The sequence below is a fragment of the Mustela erminea genome, chromosome 11 (assembly GCF_009829155.1).
Source record: "Mustela erminea isolate mMusErm1 chromosome 11, mMusErm1.Pri, whole genome shotgun sequence".
NCBI classification, from domain to species: domain Eukaryota; kingdom Metazoa; phylum Chordata; class Mammalia; order Carnivora; family Mustelidae; genus Mustela; species Mustela erminea.
Window position 1 is genome coordinate 35,192,314 of NC_045624.1, and position 16,889 is coordinate 35,209,202.

The following is a 16,889-nucleotide window of genomic DNA, read 5'->3' on the forward strand; positions in this document are numbered from 1 at the left end:
TAAAGAACTAATACATGTATACTTAGGTTTTTTTACTCAACATTATGTTTATGGAATTCAACCATGTTACTGTTGCTATACTTTTATCTATTTTCATTGTGTAGAGTAGAGGATCACAGAAGTTTTCTGTAAACAATATTTTCCAATCCTTCATCAATCTCAAACTTGTAAATAAGAATTCACTACTCACTCATCAAATTTAAATAACTTTTAAAAAATTTTGCAATACTTTTCAATAACAAATACTAAAGTTATAAATGAGGAGCAATTGTGTCATGTCAGTGGAAGGAATAATAATGTTTGTAGTGTTTCTCCAAGGCATTGCTATCGAGTTCAATGATAGAAAAATTTATCTAAGATCATAAACAAAAATTTATTTTTTTATACATGGATTCAGCTAAATTAAAAAGTCCTAACTTACAATTATAGACTATCAGGAATGGCCACAGTGTTTCAAGGCTCTATCAGATGTTCTAAACAAAAGAGTAAATGTGAACCTAGATATTTTGAAGATTTCTTACTGCAGACTACTGTGACAACTTTGTCAGATGTTATTAATAAGAGTATCACATTCAAGACCTATACAAATTTATGTTTCAATTTTTAAGGTAATTGGGGGGGACATATAATCTGGTTGTACCCAACTCTAATAAATATTGATTTTCATGCTTCAGACTTTTAAAAATCAAATCAATACTCTCTCACTGATTCTTTCACTGAAGAGTGAGAAGGGTTATCAACTGGTAAGCAAAAAGTCAGATTTCTGGCAGTTAAGCCATTATACAACATATCAAGTGTCCTTATCACAAGGATGATGCACTAAATCACCTTTCAGATAAAAGTTGTGATTGCCAAGAAAATTCTTCCAAATAATTTTCTCAAAACAAGTATTGCCTTTGATTATCAATCTTTCTACCGATTTCTAAACCACAACTGAATTCTATCTTTCTTTATCATCACAAAAACACATCTTTTAAGTTCTTCCTAACAAGATAGGGAATCAGTCTTTCCAGGACACTGAGCTGACAAAATTTATATATTTTTATAGTGGATTATGGATACAAATTCATTCCAATTCAGTTCCACTATGCAAAGTGAAAAAAAGGACTTAATGTCTCTTTTACTGGAAGGTGGATTTAAATAGATATATTAAGATAGTCTTATTCTCAGATATAAAGAAATATAAAAGAAAAAGAAAGAACTAAAGTTTAGAGCAAAAAGGGATTATGATGGCACAATTGCAGATATTAAATCAAAGGAAGTTACCTTCTTTTCATCAGAATACTCTCAAAATTCTTACCAGTTCTCTGCCAGAAGATAAAATTAAAAATAATCCATTTTGCATTAAATATTATTATTGCAAGGCATTACCTTATGTTACTATTTAGAAAATGTTAACACAAATAGGAATTTAAAGTTACCAAGCAAAACACCTGTATATTTTGTACAGAAAAAAATCCAAATATTTTTATTACATATTTCTCTTCTAATACCTGAATAGCCAACAAAAACTGAGGGATGGAAAATAGAGAGTACAGATGACTTACATTTGGAGGGTTAGACTTTAATTCTCTCTCCCAGGATTGAGGAGTCTTATTCTTTGTGCTTACAATGCTCCTTTCTCCAGGGTATTCTTCTACTTCCAGAATAGGTCAGGACAAAGCTTCAACAGACTTCTATTATTTGTTTGATCTAGGGGGAAATTATACTTTTAATCAATTATTACAAAATGCATCAAACTTTTTCTTACTGTGCGGTGGGGGCTTCTCATTATTTTCTGTTGGATCTGATGTGAACAGAGAAAATAGGAATTGCCATTGTTGAATATTATAATAAATAAATCAAGTACTTTAAATTAACACCACTAAAAGAAACCCACATCTATCTTCTTTTTCATTTTTATGGCTAAGCAGCATAGCAAGAGAAAATTAATATTCAAAATCCAAATGACTACAAAAGCCTACTCAAATGTATTTTTAAAAGACTTTAACATAATTTTGCAAATCCATGAGTTTGAATGGACTGGCAGAGACGATTAGGTATCAAATATTTTTACTCATTCATTTTAATGTCTTAGAGCTAAAGAATTACAGGATGATTAGAAAAGTGTAAAGGAAAATCCATTTTTAAAAAATTTTAATGGAATAATAAAAAAAGATGATTTCAAGAGCATGAGACAGACTGGAAACAGATAGCAGAGGATCTGTAGGCAGGGCAAGAGATCTGGAGTGAAAATTTTAAAGATGGGACAAAGGTTAGGAACTGCTATTTAAACAAAGCATGTTGATCAAATTAAAGTGTATAACATACATACATCCTCAATCCCATTTCATGTTAATTCCCTAGCAAATCTGTAAGATGTAAAAATATAACACATACAAACCTTAACAAGGACACAGAAATGTGACGTGTGGTTATCTGCTCTTTGGTGGTATGAACATTCATAATTTTAAAAGAATTAATTGTATTCTACAAACGTTATCAAATTATAGTTTTCTAATAATGGATATTTTCTGCCTCATTAAAATGAAATATTAAGATAAATGTCTTCAACTGTACCACACCCTAGACCACACTCTCTTGCCTTATCTTAAAGTCATTCATATTGCTCTCCATTTAATAATAAATTAGAATGTAGAGGGAACTTTTGGGAAAGAGTTGTAAATAAAATATAGATTTTGGGGGGGGGAATGTATCCTTTAAAGCCAGTTTTTGCTTAGAAATATGAGTTTTACACTTGTGATTATAATTACAAAAAGATAAATGTGATGGGATTGTAGTAAAGTCCATCGATATCTATACCAGAATAGCCAACCACAAAACCAGGTATGTGTAGACAGAAGAGTACCTCTTTCAGACATCAATATAGTCACAAATTGATACCTGTGTGATCATTTTTGTTTTTAAACATTGTAAGGGATACTTGTAATCATTTACTTGGCATACCTCAAAATTATTTCAAGGTGAAACAAAAACACGAATTAAGCTACCAAAAATTAAGGCTTTGAGGAAGAAAACACTCAAAACAAGATTAGGATTACAGAAAACCCTGTTTTCTTTTCAAAAGATTCAATTAATCTTGGTCTAATTTAACAGTCTTACAACTCAAATTTATAAATGCGCACTTTTGTACGAGTATCTCCATATGGCTTTTCAAACACAGGTAGTTCCACTTTTGTTTCTAGAACACAAAAATGATTTTGCTGTATTTTGGATCAGTAAAGATCAATGTGCATTCCTTTAGGGAAGCCTTTTGAACTGACAAAGGATGAATGATTGACATCAGTAACAAATACTTTTTGTTGTTTTGGACTGACATGTCATTTATAGCAATACCTATGCTAATTAATGCCACACATATCTACCAGATGTGTCAGAGAAATATGCCAGACCCTTCACAGAATATAGCTTGAGTGTGGCTAAAATTACATTATAGATATGGAAATGTATCCCTTTGTGATACAGAACTGATCTCTCTCTTTCTCTCTTTCTCTCTCTCACACACACATACACATACACATGTGCACATACACAGAACATACTTTCCATGACAGCAAAAACCCCACTTAAACACACAGTTAGCTATACCTTGTCTTTTTCATTTGTGAATTTTTTTTTTTCCCAACAAAAAAGCAAACTCTACCTTACAAAGTTTAAAAACACTCTAAACTTAACCTTAAAAACGACAGGACATAATGTTTAAAATATAAGTTGTGGCCCTTACAAACTGTATTATCAACATGATATTTACCACATTATACTGAAATTCTGTTCTCAGAGTTTCTCAGTCTCACTGGTACATCATTAACAATGAGAAACATGTATTAATCATCTTCATTTCTCCATTCCCTAGGACATAATTTGGCATACAGTAAGTACCAATTTTTGTGTTTTTTTAAAATAAAGAGTTAAGTTCTATAAGGTCATCAAAATTATATACAGCATTTCTGTCAGTAAATTCAGTATATACAAAGACAGAATTATGAATGTTGGCAACCAAAACCTCAGTCATTAAATCATATAAACTGGTAACGAACTCATCTCAGTGTCTGGCATATAGCTAGCACTCAATAAACATGAACTATAATCAAGGTGAGCATTCCTCCTTGATTACCTGGGATAGATAAGGTTTATATGTACTAAAATTACTCATAGTTACCCTTTCCTTCTTACAAGTATCCCAGTTTAGATGATAACTTTATATATTCACTAAAATATAACACTAAATGATACTAGAAGTATCATTAATTTATTATTCATTCATCATTTGATTATTTTTTATCAACACATTTTTGTTTTTCTTTTTTTTTCATGATGTTATTATGTGACAAAAATATTTTGTTGGGATTAGAATAAACAAAATTCCATTCTTTCCACATTAACAAATTCACACAGATGGTCAAAGGTTTACTAAATCTTCACATCCTGGAAGTTAAACATCTTATAATCAGCATAGGAATCACCTCCTAGCGGACAAAATCCAAATGTGAATTTCTTAATTCTTGGGTTTGCTGAACTTCTCGCATTCAATCAGCTTATTTTTCACATCTTCCTTCTTAAAACTCTCCCTTTGGCTTACATGACACCCCTCTTTTTGGATGGATTCCTCTCCTACTTCTCAGACCTTTTTTCAGTGTCTGCTAGTCCTATTCTTATAGTTACCTCCTCAGTGTCACTTTTTCCAAGACTTCATTCTACTCCTCTTCTGTCCTTAACAGGCATTCGACTTCCAGCATCAACCTCTACTTGTTGGTAGTGAGTCCCAAACACATATATCCAGTCCACACCTTTCTCCTGACCCTCAGATTTAAAGTTCCTACTGAATATTCAATCTCCTTCCTCCAGTCTTAACTCCCTCTAACCCACACTCCACAACACAACCTAAGTGTTTTTCACCTTTTTGTTTGATTTCTGAAATGTGAACCTGGTAATCTTCTTTCTCGCCCAGGAAACAACCAACAGTTAAGGAGGGAATAAAGAATGAAGTCCTGTGGAGGGTTTACAGGCAACAGAAGGCAAGGGGGGGTATATCCAAGCCTACTAGAATGACAGGGTATCTATTCCTGCTATCTCATTTGTAATCTAAGCATGTCTCATTTTTTAAAAGTTATTACATGCAGTGGTTAGGTCTCAAGGCAAATATGACTAGGAATAATAATATGGTAGACAAATACATCATGAGGATCAAAAAATATCATTCACAAAAGAGCAATCAAGTTCTCTTAAATATTCAATGATTCTATAAAGTCTCTTCCACTTCTATAATGATAGTCCTTTTTCCAACTCTCCAATGATAATTTCAAATTCATCGCCCTTGCATCCATCAAATATCTTCAAACACCTCTCCCCCCATTAATCTTTGCAGAATACACCCAACCTGACAAAGTTTTCCAAATACATTTTCACAGAATACCCAAAAATAAAACTATAAAGAAGCCAGGTGCAAGATAAAACAAAGTTGCAGGATTCTGGGATAGAGTCTCTAAAGAGGTGGTGTTTAACCCCCGCTTAGGTGAATGTATTCGCTACTTCATCTGTTGTTTAAGAATGCAGGCTTAGGGGGCACCTGGGTGGCTCAGTGGGTTAAAGCCTCTGCCTTCAGCTCAGGTCATGATCTCAGGGTCTTGGGATCAAGCCCCGCATCGGGCTCTCTGCTCCACAGGGAGCCTGCTTCCTCCTCTCTCTCTCTGCCTACCTCTCTGTCTACTGGTGATCTCTGTCTGTCAAATAAATTAAAAAAATCTTTAAAAAAAAAAAAAAAGAATGCAGGCTTAGTCCTCCCAAATGTGAATTTTCAAGAGAGGCTGGAAAAGCATGTGTGTATGGGAGAGAGACAGAGACAGAGACATAGAAGATTCAATTTTTAAGATCTGATAAGATTCATATTTTTTTAAAAATGGTAAATATTAATGAATAAGATTTGCAAGCTCTGTAAGGGTGACGGACCATCCCTTTTTGACCTCATGGTCAAACTGAATGGCTAGACTATGACCTAAAAGCCATATATAACATGGTTTCTTAAGAGTAGTCTGTGTTCTGACCAACCAGTAAAAAAATCTTCTTGTATATTATCCATTTACATGGTAAGAAATTCTTGCTATTTAATTTCATTATCTAAAACAGCCTGTGAGTGCAATTTTCCATTCTCTCTTTGACTCAGCTCTTTATCCTCCGCTGCCTCTTAAACATCTTCACTTGAATATTCTGGTTCTGACCCTTCTTCAAATTAATAATGGCTTATAGATCTTCAGAATTATGTCTCAAACCTTCTCTTTACTCAAGAGTACTCAAGTTTTCTTAAATATATACCAAAAGATGTCTCTATAAAGCATTCTAAAAACAATGTCCCTTCCACCTCTATAATGATAGTCCTCTTTCTGTTTCTCCAATGACAATTTCAAATTCATAACCCTCACATCCACAAATACCTTCAAACACCTCTCCAACCAATAATACTTGGAGAATATACCATATCTGACAAGATTTTCCAAATGTATGTTTTTATAATCTTTTAGACTGACATAGGGGGAGGATTAGAACACATTAATACCTAAATTCAATAACTTTGACTTCAAATCATGCAAGTATTTCCTTGGCACCTTTTCTTACTAGTGTATCAATTAGTGTCATTTAACAGGAAGGGTTCCTCAATATCTACCAAATAAACCTAAACTTCTTAGCCTGAAACCTAAGGCCTTTCATCCATCTAATCTGCCTCTCCTGTATATTGTTCCTCTTACTCTCCTTTACATTCCAGAACAGAACCAAACATTTCACGCTTGCCTTTAAAGTCTCAATCTGCTCTAGATTGCCTCTCTCAAATTCTGTTTGTTCAAACTGTACTATACCTTTCAAGCCTCAATTCAATTACCATCACCTCCATGAAGTACTCCCTTATTCTCTTAGCCAGAGTAATCAACCCACATAGCACTTTCTCACCAGCTTCTGTTGAAAACCATTCACTTAATCTACCAGCTATCCATACATCCAATTTCTCACATGAAATTAAAAACCACTGAAAACAGAGAATATGTCTTACTCATGTGTCTTTCTTAGAAATTATTTTTAATAATTTTTATTACCATTACTTTCAAGCTCTAAAAAAGCCTGTCAAAAATATGTGTCATAGAGAACTACCAAGTCATTATTTGACTTATTCTGTAGAAAGCACATTTAGACAAACCACATTAAGGTAGTCAAATAAAATATTTGGTTTTAAATACCTGCTCTGAAGTTTTAAATCAACATTAAAATTTAGAACTCAAAACAAAATTACAGGTTTTTAGTGAAAATCCTGTCATACGCCAATGTATTTTAAATGATAAATCTCTCTATAAAGACTGCTGAAGTAAGCCTTTGCATTTCATGAAAAGTAAAATCAAAACCAGTATACCCAACAAATCTGGGAACACCCAAGGTATTGTTTAGAGTTAAAAAAGTACAAAATTATATTTCAAATTCTACTTTGATTAGCAGTAAATTTCAGAAAATGGAATATTCACTCCTAAGTTATTTTAGGGAAGAGAACCTACTTACATAAACTTTTGTTCAAGCATGATGCCTCATGCCTCATAAAATGAGCTATCAATGAATGACCAGGATCTTCTAACTGCCAAGACGTCTTTTGTCACTGGCTCACCCCATCCCTCTGTAGTTTACAGCAGAGATTCACAGAAGAAAGTAATTTATCTAAGATCTCAGAGAGTGTAAGTGGCACAGATGGGACATGAGCTCAGTTTAACTGTTCTAATCCAGTAGTCTTTCCTTTCAGAACCAATGCACGCCAAACTTACTCAAAATTAAGTTAATACATAAATATACACATAAAATATTTATTTTCTCTAACTGTATTTCAAATAACCAATTTCCATTAAATAAACACATATAATTACATATATAACACCTATAAATTAGAAAACACCAAGATTCTTTGTACTTGTGGTCTACAGAGCACGCTCATTACAACACACTGAATTTCACATTAAACATACTTTACTTATATATTATACATGTTCATAACTGCAGACTCAAATAAGGATATCACACTTCTAAAATTAATAATCTCCCATTCTCAAAAGGGCACAATCAATGTAAGTAGCAATAAATATACATTTAAAGGAGATCTACTCATTTTATGTATAATTTCTGAGTAGTTATATATTAGCTTATTTATGATATGGAAAAAAAAAAAATCTCAGCCCAAACAAGCAGTAAAAGGGGTAAAAAAAAGACTACCTTATCTATATTGCCCTGACAATTGAGTTTGAACAACAGTATTTTCTAAATGTACCCTATTCAGCGCTGGATATGTAATTACCTTCAGTTCATAGTCTAGACATTAATGCTTTCATAGTATTTAAGACTCCTTGTAACATGCTTGCAGCTTTAAGTAAGCAAGGCTAAATCTTGACCAGATAAATTAGCAAAGAATGCAATAAAAGCTGCAATAAAAGAACTTTATCCTACAAACCTTCAAGTTGCTGCTAAATGAGATTTCTTTGAAATGCAGATCAGTTGAACTAGATTAGTGAATTTTAGCTCCTGTCAACATCATAACAAAATACAAATACAATTGTTCACTGGCCTTATCTCCATGCTTCCATCTGCTGCCTTGTTATTTACTTTCCTTGATTTACTATGCAGATCTAAATAAGGCACATCAAGGAGGGCTTACAACACAATGGCTTCTTAAGCTTTACATCAAGGTATTTGAAACTGAAGCCAGGAAAGGGCTGCCATCAAAGACATATCTCTAATGAACTTCCATATCAGAGAAGGTTTGGTATTTAATACTGCTGTGAAAAGAAAGAGCTACAAATCAGAATGGCCTATGAAAGAAAATGCCTACAAATCTTGATGAGATTAGCACCTCTGAGAATTAATATCCCAATAAAAATGATGTCTGGTACCTTGAAGAGTTAACTTCCAACCTTTGCAAATATAATGCACTATGTCAAGAGCAGGGAAATCATCTGACAAGGTTAAAAGGTCAGGGAAGAATTTTTAATTTTCTCCCAAAGCTAGAAAATAGTATTTTTACTCCTGCTTATTGTAAATCCATGTCAGAATAAACACATTTCAACATAATTAACAAAATTAACAAATTTTTATCATTTTCTAGGTCATACGCATTTTGCATTGTTTTTCACAATGAAAATTAGGAACAACTTCACAGTAAAATAATGTACTCTAAAATGACAGCATGCAACATTTGTTCATTGATTCCAGCATTTCCCTTTCCTCCCCCACAGCATACTATGGCAACACAGAGTAAAATCTTCAGTCAATTTGCAAATCCTGAGGTACTATTTTTCTTATATGCCCCTACTCTTTAAGAAAAATAGTAAATAAAGAAATAATTTCCTTCTACCCACTCTTCTCTCCAATTGTCTAATGTATCAAAGTTGAACAAGGAAATAATTCGCAAACATTAATGAAAGTTTCCAGCAAACTCTGCTTGCGTTACTGTTTGACAATTTTTTCCCATAAGCAGTAAGGTCTATAAACAAAACTTTTTTTTTTTTTCCTAAAGAAAGCATTTCAATCATTTATGTCATTCTATAGCAAAGGAAGATCCCACAAGCATGTTCTGTTCCGTGGATCAATCAGCTCCAAACCAAAGTAGACATGTTGTCGACTCCAGTGCCTGGAAATCCTGCTGCAGGCTCACCAGATGATGAAAACTGAGGTATGCAGTGTACGGGGGCCCCACATGGTATTCAGTAGCTTCTGGGCATGTCAAACTTCACAACTACCCTACAGTCAATGACAGCAAACACCTTCCCTGTTCTTGCCTCCAAACATAAACTTGCCTCTCTACTCTCCCTCCGAATTACAGGCAGTCTTCCAGAAACAAAGCCCCGAACGAGTAGCAACCTCCCATGACTACACAACAGAAATCACAGTTGTCTTTTTGCTGGATTTCATTTCATGTAGGCGATGTTCCAGACTTATTTACAACCACAAGAGACTGTTACCTCTTCTTGTTTAATGACATGACAAAACAACAGATTTGCATATGCAAAAGCAGGTGCTGTAACAGGTTTGACTACTCTTGACCTAAAGCATGTAAGAGAGGTTTATCTGAAAACAGCTGTCTCAAAGGTATTGGTGCTCTGATGGGCAGTCAAAACTCCACCATCTGTAGAAGTGTGCATATAAAATGGCAATAGGAACTAAAAACTGATCAATAGACCTTTCCTCATCTTTACTCACATCTTAAAATCCCAAGATGAGTATATACTGGGCTCTTTTACTTATTAGTCCTAGATAAGATAAACTAAAATAGGAATGTTGACATGTAAAAATAATGTGTTCAATTGATCATTTCAGTCAATTCTTTTCTCCATGCTTACATGCTATAACATACCAGGCACTAAATTTTATAGCATTATAATATAATATAATATATAATTTTTAATATAATATAGCATTTATAGCATTAAATAGCATTATTTTTATTATAGCTTAGTTTTCATAGGATTAATAATTCCAATTGCTGGGATAATAACAAAAATAACTACACTACTAAATTTCTGCTACCCTAATTGTTTTCCTTAACTACTTTGTATATTCAAGTAGGTTTTTGGATTGTAAAAATAATGAAATTGTATGCATGAGTTTCTTAATCTTACTTTCAGCTTCAAGTTAGACAGGTACCTTTTTCTACTGAGATTATAATTTTCTCCAAAATAAGAGGCTACTTTTCCCCTTGCACACTAAAGTAAAGAAACAGACCCCTCACCAAACAGAGTGACTTGTTTTTGAGTTACATTTGCAGAAGGTAGAGCCATATGCCCCAAGCTCCAAGTTAGATGCTCTTTCTACGGTCTAATTTGCTTGTCAAAAGATGTTACAATCACAAAGCTACAATGTCTAGATTAAGTTAATATTGAATGGAAAAAAATGCAAACTATTTTCCTTACTTTCTTTAGAAGTAAATTAATTTCAAATAAATGCAAAAGGTTTGTAAAGTCTAAAGAATGTCTGAATTATGAATAAAAGGTCCTGGTGCCACACGACTGAAAAAGAAAACACACACACACATTCACACACATGTACTTAAGTTTAATTATTAAGACCACAAACCCTGTCTCCTTTATGTAAGAACAAAAACAGCATAAAGCACACAATTTTCAAGCTGACATAAAAATAATGAACTACTTCTTAAACAGAAGTTTCACAAAAATCAAATTTAAATCAGACCACAACTTATTATAAAAATTAAGTTTTCTCATTTGAGTAAAATACACCCACTTATTTAATATGTTTTTGCAACCTCAACCCACATCTTCGAAATTTTGTTTCGAAGTCAAGGAATTTTAACATTATGCCACAACAGTATTCCTTCGTTTGTTTGACTCTGTTTTTATTAGTCTGTTTGTTGTTTCATGATGAGGAGATGCTATCTGATCATGGGAAGGAAGAAAGAAAGCCTATACCTGCAGGCAACTGGCTTGAATTTTTCCTTTTTCTTTTTCTTTTTTTTCTCTTTCTGTTTTGTCTTGTTGCTTAAACATTTAAGAATTAAAATACCATTTAGAGAAAAAAGCAATGGTATTCAGTGGTTGTTTCTAACAACTGAGATAAGACATCATTATGACCCCTTCAAAGCCCTTCCAAATTTTTAAAAACTAAAATTATTTACTCAATAGGTTGTAACTGCCTTTTCTGAGCCACAGTAATCCATCATGTGAATAAATATTTAGACAATATTTTAAATGTGTACGATGTACTTGACAGAATGCCACAGTTTCAGGCTGTCATGTAAATACAATCTGATCAAAAATGTTCTGCTTGTACAATAAAAGCCCAGCTAGAAACACAATAGTTCAGCCAACGAGAGAAAACTGATATCCAGGAAAATCCCAAAAGTGCACAGTGACCACCAGTGACATAAACCGTTGCAATTTTAAGAAGTTCTCAGGTTGTTTTTGTTTAAACAGACATCCTGTTAAGAACACACACCTATTTTAAGCACGTATTAACAAAGCTTCTTAAAAATTTACCATTTGTGAAAAGAAGATACAGCTATTCAATAAGCAGTACAATGCAGCAGAAAAAAACAATAGAGTAGCACCACATGTACCAATAGGCATTGTTTCAAGGTACAGTGGTAAGTGAAAAAAGCCTGATGTATCATAGTGTGTATGTTTATACTGCTATCTCGGAAAAAAAAAAAATGACATATAAGGATACATATATGTTTGTGATGTGTGTGTGTGTGTGTGTGTGTGTGTGTGTATCAACTACTTCTAGATAAGTACCAAGAAACTGATTATTGTGATTGCTTCTTGAACGGGGGAAATGGATATTTCGGACAGTTCTTCTCCAACTTTTTTATGACTGCATATACATAGAAACCAACACAAAATGTATGGCACATTGGGGCAAATGGAGGCCCAGCTGCCCTACACCTTCCTTGCTTTGCTGGGGGCTAAATACATAACTTCTCTATACATCCTTAAAGTAACTGAGGCACCGCAGGCTACAAGGTATTATGTATTACCTGTTTTTAATAATTAAATTAAAAGTGAACAAACTGACCGCTTAAAGCTTATCAGTGGAGAAGAGGAACTTCATGTATCTGCTCAATCTTACTGCAGTTTAAGGTTTTTTTTTTTTAATTAGTACCTGCTAGAAAATCTAATTATACTTTAAATGGTACTCCAGTAATCCCTGAATCTTTCTTATTTATAAATGTTGCCAATAATATTTATAGAGTTCATACCAAAAGCACTCAAGGCAGAGTTCTTTGCAGGATTGCACCATAATATGTTTACAACCTACTTAGTATTTCAAAAATTTCAAAGGAAATCATTTTTTATGTGAGATACAGATACTAAAGTTAAATTTTATCCATGATTCTGTTATGTTTTATTTTTAATTTATTTTCAACACATTGTTATATAGAGCAGGTAAGTCAAAGGTCTCACTTATTAGCTCAAGAAGCTCCAGCTGACATTTATTTTTATTTGATTGCAAAAGATGGAAACACTTTATTACTCTAATGGATGCAATTTGTTAGCTAGATAAAAAATAGTCAAAGCATGCTAAGAATTAATAATAGGAGAAATTCTTGGTGCTAGTGCTGCTAATGTTACTCTAACCCCAGCAAACTGTAGACGTGTGCTAGAAAGCACTTAGCTGTGAAGAAAATAATATTTGAGTTTATTGCACCTTCCAGTCCATTTTAGTTTGTTTTGATAGTGGAACTAATGTAATAGCTTTTTTATTAGTTGGCACGGAAAAGCTTATGCTGATAATCATATACATTTGGCATTGTTTATTTATGAAAATATGTGAGATGACAGTGGTATTTCAAGGAGAGAAAAAGTCAAGACCAATATTCAAAAGCACCAGGTAAAAGACTGGGACTCAGAAAAAAGACAAGGAGAAGAAGCTCTATGTGACTAGAAAAGAAGATGGATTCAGCACTTTTCCCATCAGGAGAAATATCCAATATGCCAAGAAAAAAATGAAGATTCAGTGGCTTTGAAATATTTTGGGAGTTCTGAATATTGCTTCCCATTCTGCCTCTAAGGCCTAATTATTCAGACAAAAATATTTGCATGGGCACCATGTCCAGACACTGCCTTCAGCACTAGGAATTCAATGATGCAGCCTCCCACCCCCACCCCAAGCTATCAGAAAGCCAACGGTAGTGGGTAGCACTGGTAAATAATTCGTGTCAAATATTAACTGCATGGAAAAAGGAATTAGAGACATTTTAGGCATAAAAATAAATCAAAACCAGTAATTCAAATAAGGAAAAGTGAAAATCTGAAGCAAGACAGTGGTAGTGGAGATGAAGCAAACAGGTCATGTGTGATAGATATTTATTAATTAATATCCATTTTACTTAGTGATTGACTAAGATAAAGGAACAAAGAGGGAAAACCAAAAATAGCTTTCAGGGGTTTTGGCTTGGTTTTATGTAGATGGCATGTCTTTCAAGAAGATAAAGAATACAGCAAGGGACACACTCTAGGAAGGTTTATACTCGTGGCCTCTGAGAAGGCCACCAATGATCCCTGCCTCTGGTTTCTATCCCATGTAATCTCCTCCTCTGGAGTGTGGGCTGGACCCAGTGCCTTGCTTCTCATGAACAGACTATGGCAAATGATGGGATGTCATTTCTATGATTAAGTATCAAAATAACTGACTTCTGTCTTTCATAGTCTCTCATAGGCTCACTCTGATGGAAGCCAGTTGTCATGTTGTGAGTTACCCTCTGGTTAAGACCACATGGATTGGAAATGATAGGCCCACATCTTTTGTGTGAATAACACAAAAAACTGAGGAAACAGTCTTCCAACATACAAAAACTATAATCTGGTTCAGCAAAGGAGTCACTTACACAGATGATGAATTAGTTAAATTCCAATATATATGTTTGTTATTTCACTCACATCTTTCCCCTTGACAAAAACAAACTATCAACCAATATTCATATTGGAACTAAACACGTATATTCATCAGTTGCAGCCATAAGTTGGCTGAAAGCATAAGATTTAGCAAAAACCAATGGCACCATTCAAAAGCTCTGAAATAGAGCTTGAGTTTTCTTGAGCTAAGTATAAACTATTTTACATTAGCAAAACAAAATTCTTTATATACACATGTGTTTCTGCCTTTGTATGGGTTTATGTCTCTACTGAGTTACTTGTGTAGAGTAGAGAGTTTAATATGCTCTAGAGCCAAAGAGTAAGATAAAGTGGGTGCCTGGGTGGCTCAGTGGGTTGAGCAACTGCCTTCAGCTCAGGTCATGATCCTGGAGTCCTGATTCGAGTCCCACAATGGGCTTTCTGCTCAGCAGGGGTTCGGCTTCTCCCTTTGACCTTCCCCCTCTCATGTTCCCTCTCATTCTCTCTCTCAAATATACAAAATCTTAAAAAAAAAAAAAAAAAGAAAAGAAAAAGAAAAAGAAAATAAAGAGTAAGATAAACCTTGTACCTCCTGGACTTAGTTGATTTATCTGGATTCAGAAACCAACTCAAATTATTTTTGATGGTAGATCTGTACTCAACACCACAGAACCTTACTGTTAGTTGCTTAATGAATACACACTGAATTGACAAGAATGGATTCTGCTTTACCACCTTGACTGCTAGTAAGATTATGAATCTCCTCTTGTATTTTCTAGGCTTAGAAGAGTGCTCTGCTCATAGATTCAATGAATGTTTATAGAATGAGTAGAGTGGACAAATGAATGAGTCCCTCTATTCATCAGTACAGGCAATGGTAGATTGAAGAGGGTGTGACTGATGGACCTTGAAAGGAAAAGAAAGGGGAAGGAATCACAGATATTGCTTTAGAGTCTGTCCTTCATCAAAGGAATTTTATTTTCATACCTTTTAAAATGAAATTTTGGCAGCATCTTTAGAATAGATTTGAACATTATTATAAAGGTCAGAAGCTTCGGAAACACTAATTGTTAATATGACACGATGATATAAATTTGTGATGGCTTATAAGGAAAACGATAGTTATTGCCATTGCTGTGTGTGACAGGCAGGAAAAACAATAGACATGTTACTTGGCAACAGGCTGAAACACCATCATTATCACCATAGAGTCATGGAATCTCCAAATTGGAAAGGATCTTAAAGGTCATCCAGTCCAACATCAAGCTCGACAGATGGCCATCTAGCCTTTGCCTAACCATTTCTAATCATTGTTACTTGTCATGGTAGCCAGTTATACAGCTGAATAATCTCAGCAGTTAAAAGACTCCTTAAATCAAGAAAAAAATCTGGCTCTTTAAAACTTCTCATCTTCCATGACTGAAAATTCAGAATTTACATAAAATACATTTTTTTTTCCCCTTAGGTGGGATGGTATTGAGAAGATGGTACTGGACATGGTATCTGAGGATTTGGATTTGTGTCACAATCAGCCACTTGTTAGTTTATTCTTGGTAAGGTCATTTAACCTCTGGGCTTTCTACATACATAAGATAGGGTTGCGATGAGAATCAAAAAAGATAAAATATGTGACAGGGCTTTGCAAACTGTAAAATGCTATACGGTGCTATTTTTCATTTTGACAACCTTTTGTATATTAAATATACGATTTCTCTTCTCCAGGTGCAACTACAGTTATCTTTTGTAGTGTGATATGGCTTTGTGCAGAGGGCAGAAAACATACTTCACTATCCTGACTCAACACACTAATTTAAATCATTCCATTTTTAGGAGTAAGGGTAAACTATGAAAGGAAAGTAAATCTCCAGAGAATCTAATCATAGTGTCCTATAATATTACTCTGATAAACCATGTCTTTTAGAGTAATATTAGAAAGCATATTTTTAAATGATAAAAAGATTCTCCATCATTTGGGGAATATTGTGGTTTGATTTTTCCAACTTGGAAGTAGCTTTTTAAAAAATAGTGGCTTTTCATTAACAGCCCCACTTGCCCAATACTGCAGCCCATGACTCAACATGGAGAGAAAAGAAAAGAAGGGTATCCCATTTACTGAGACCCAACCCTACACGAGGAAACAGAGTGCCCTGAGTTAAGGCGGATATAACAGATGCCAACCAATTCCTTTCGAAGAGATTTTTTTAAGTTAACATAAATGGTATAATGCCATGTAAAATTTAAGCTCTCAGTTTTTCAAACTTGTCTACTTGAAATGAACTTTCTGGAAAAGATTCTAAAGGTTTCTGGATACTTGAAATTTCATCCCCCCCCAATTTGAAATTCATATTTTTTAAGTTCTATTTTTTAATTACTTTTTATTTTTTAAGTTCTAATGATTCTTTAGAGTTTGTTGTAACCGTAAAACAAGTAATATCTCTGCACAAAAAATACTGTTTCTGAAATATTTGTGCTTCCTATAGTTAAAACTATCCACCAAAAGTAGAAAAAAGAATCTGAGTTTTT

At 33.9% G+C, this 16,889-nt stretch overlaps 1 protein-coding gene across 11 annotated transcripts in view; it reads right to left on the minus strand.

The window, feature by feature from the left end:
- Positions 1-16,889, minus strand: part of FOXP2 (forkhead box P2) — a 544,701-nt gene that overhangs the window by 476,071 nt on the left and 51,741 nt on the right. For 9 of the 11 annotated variants that reach the window (XM_032305212.1, XM_032305203.1, XM_032305205.1 and 6 more), the window contains one exon: positions 1,548-1,692. The exons of 1 other annotated variant lie outside the window; for it this stretch is intronic. The gene's annotated coding sequence lies outside the window, so the exon portion shown is untranslated. Of the gene's footprint in view, positions 1-1,547; positions 1,693-3,751; positions 5,592-16,889 lie in introns of those variants that run through there. One more of the 11 variants, XM_032305206.1, reaches the window with a different exon arrangement.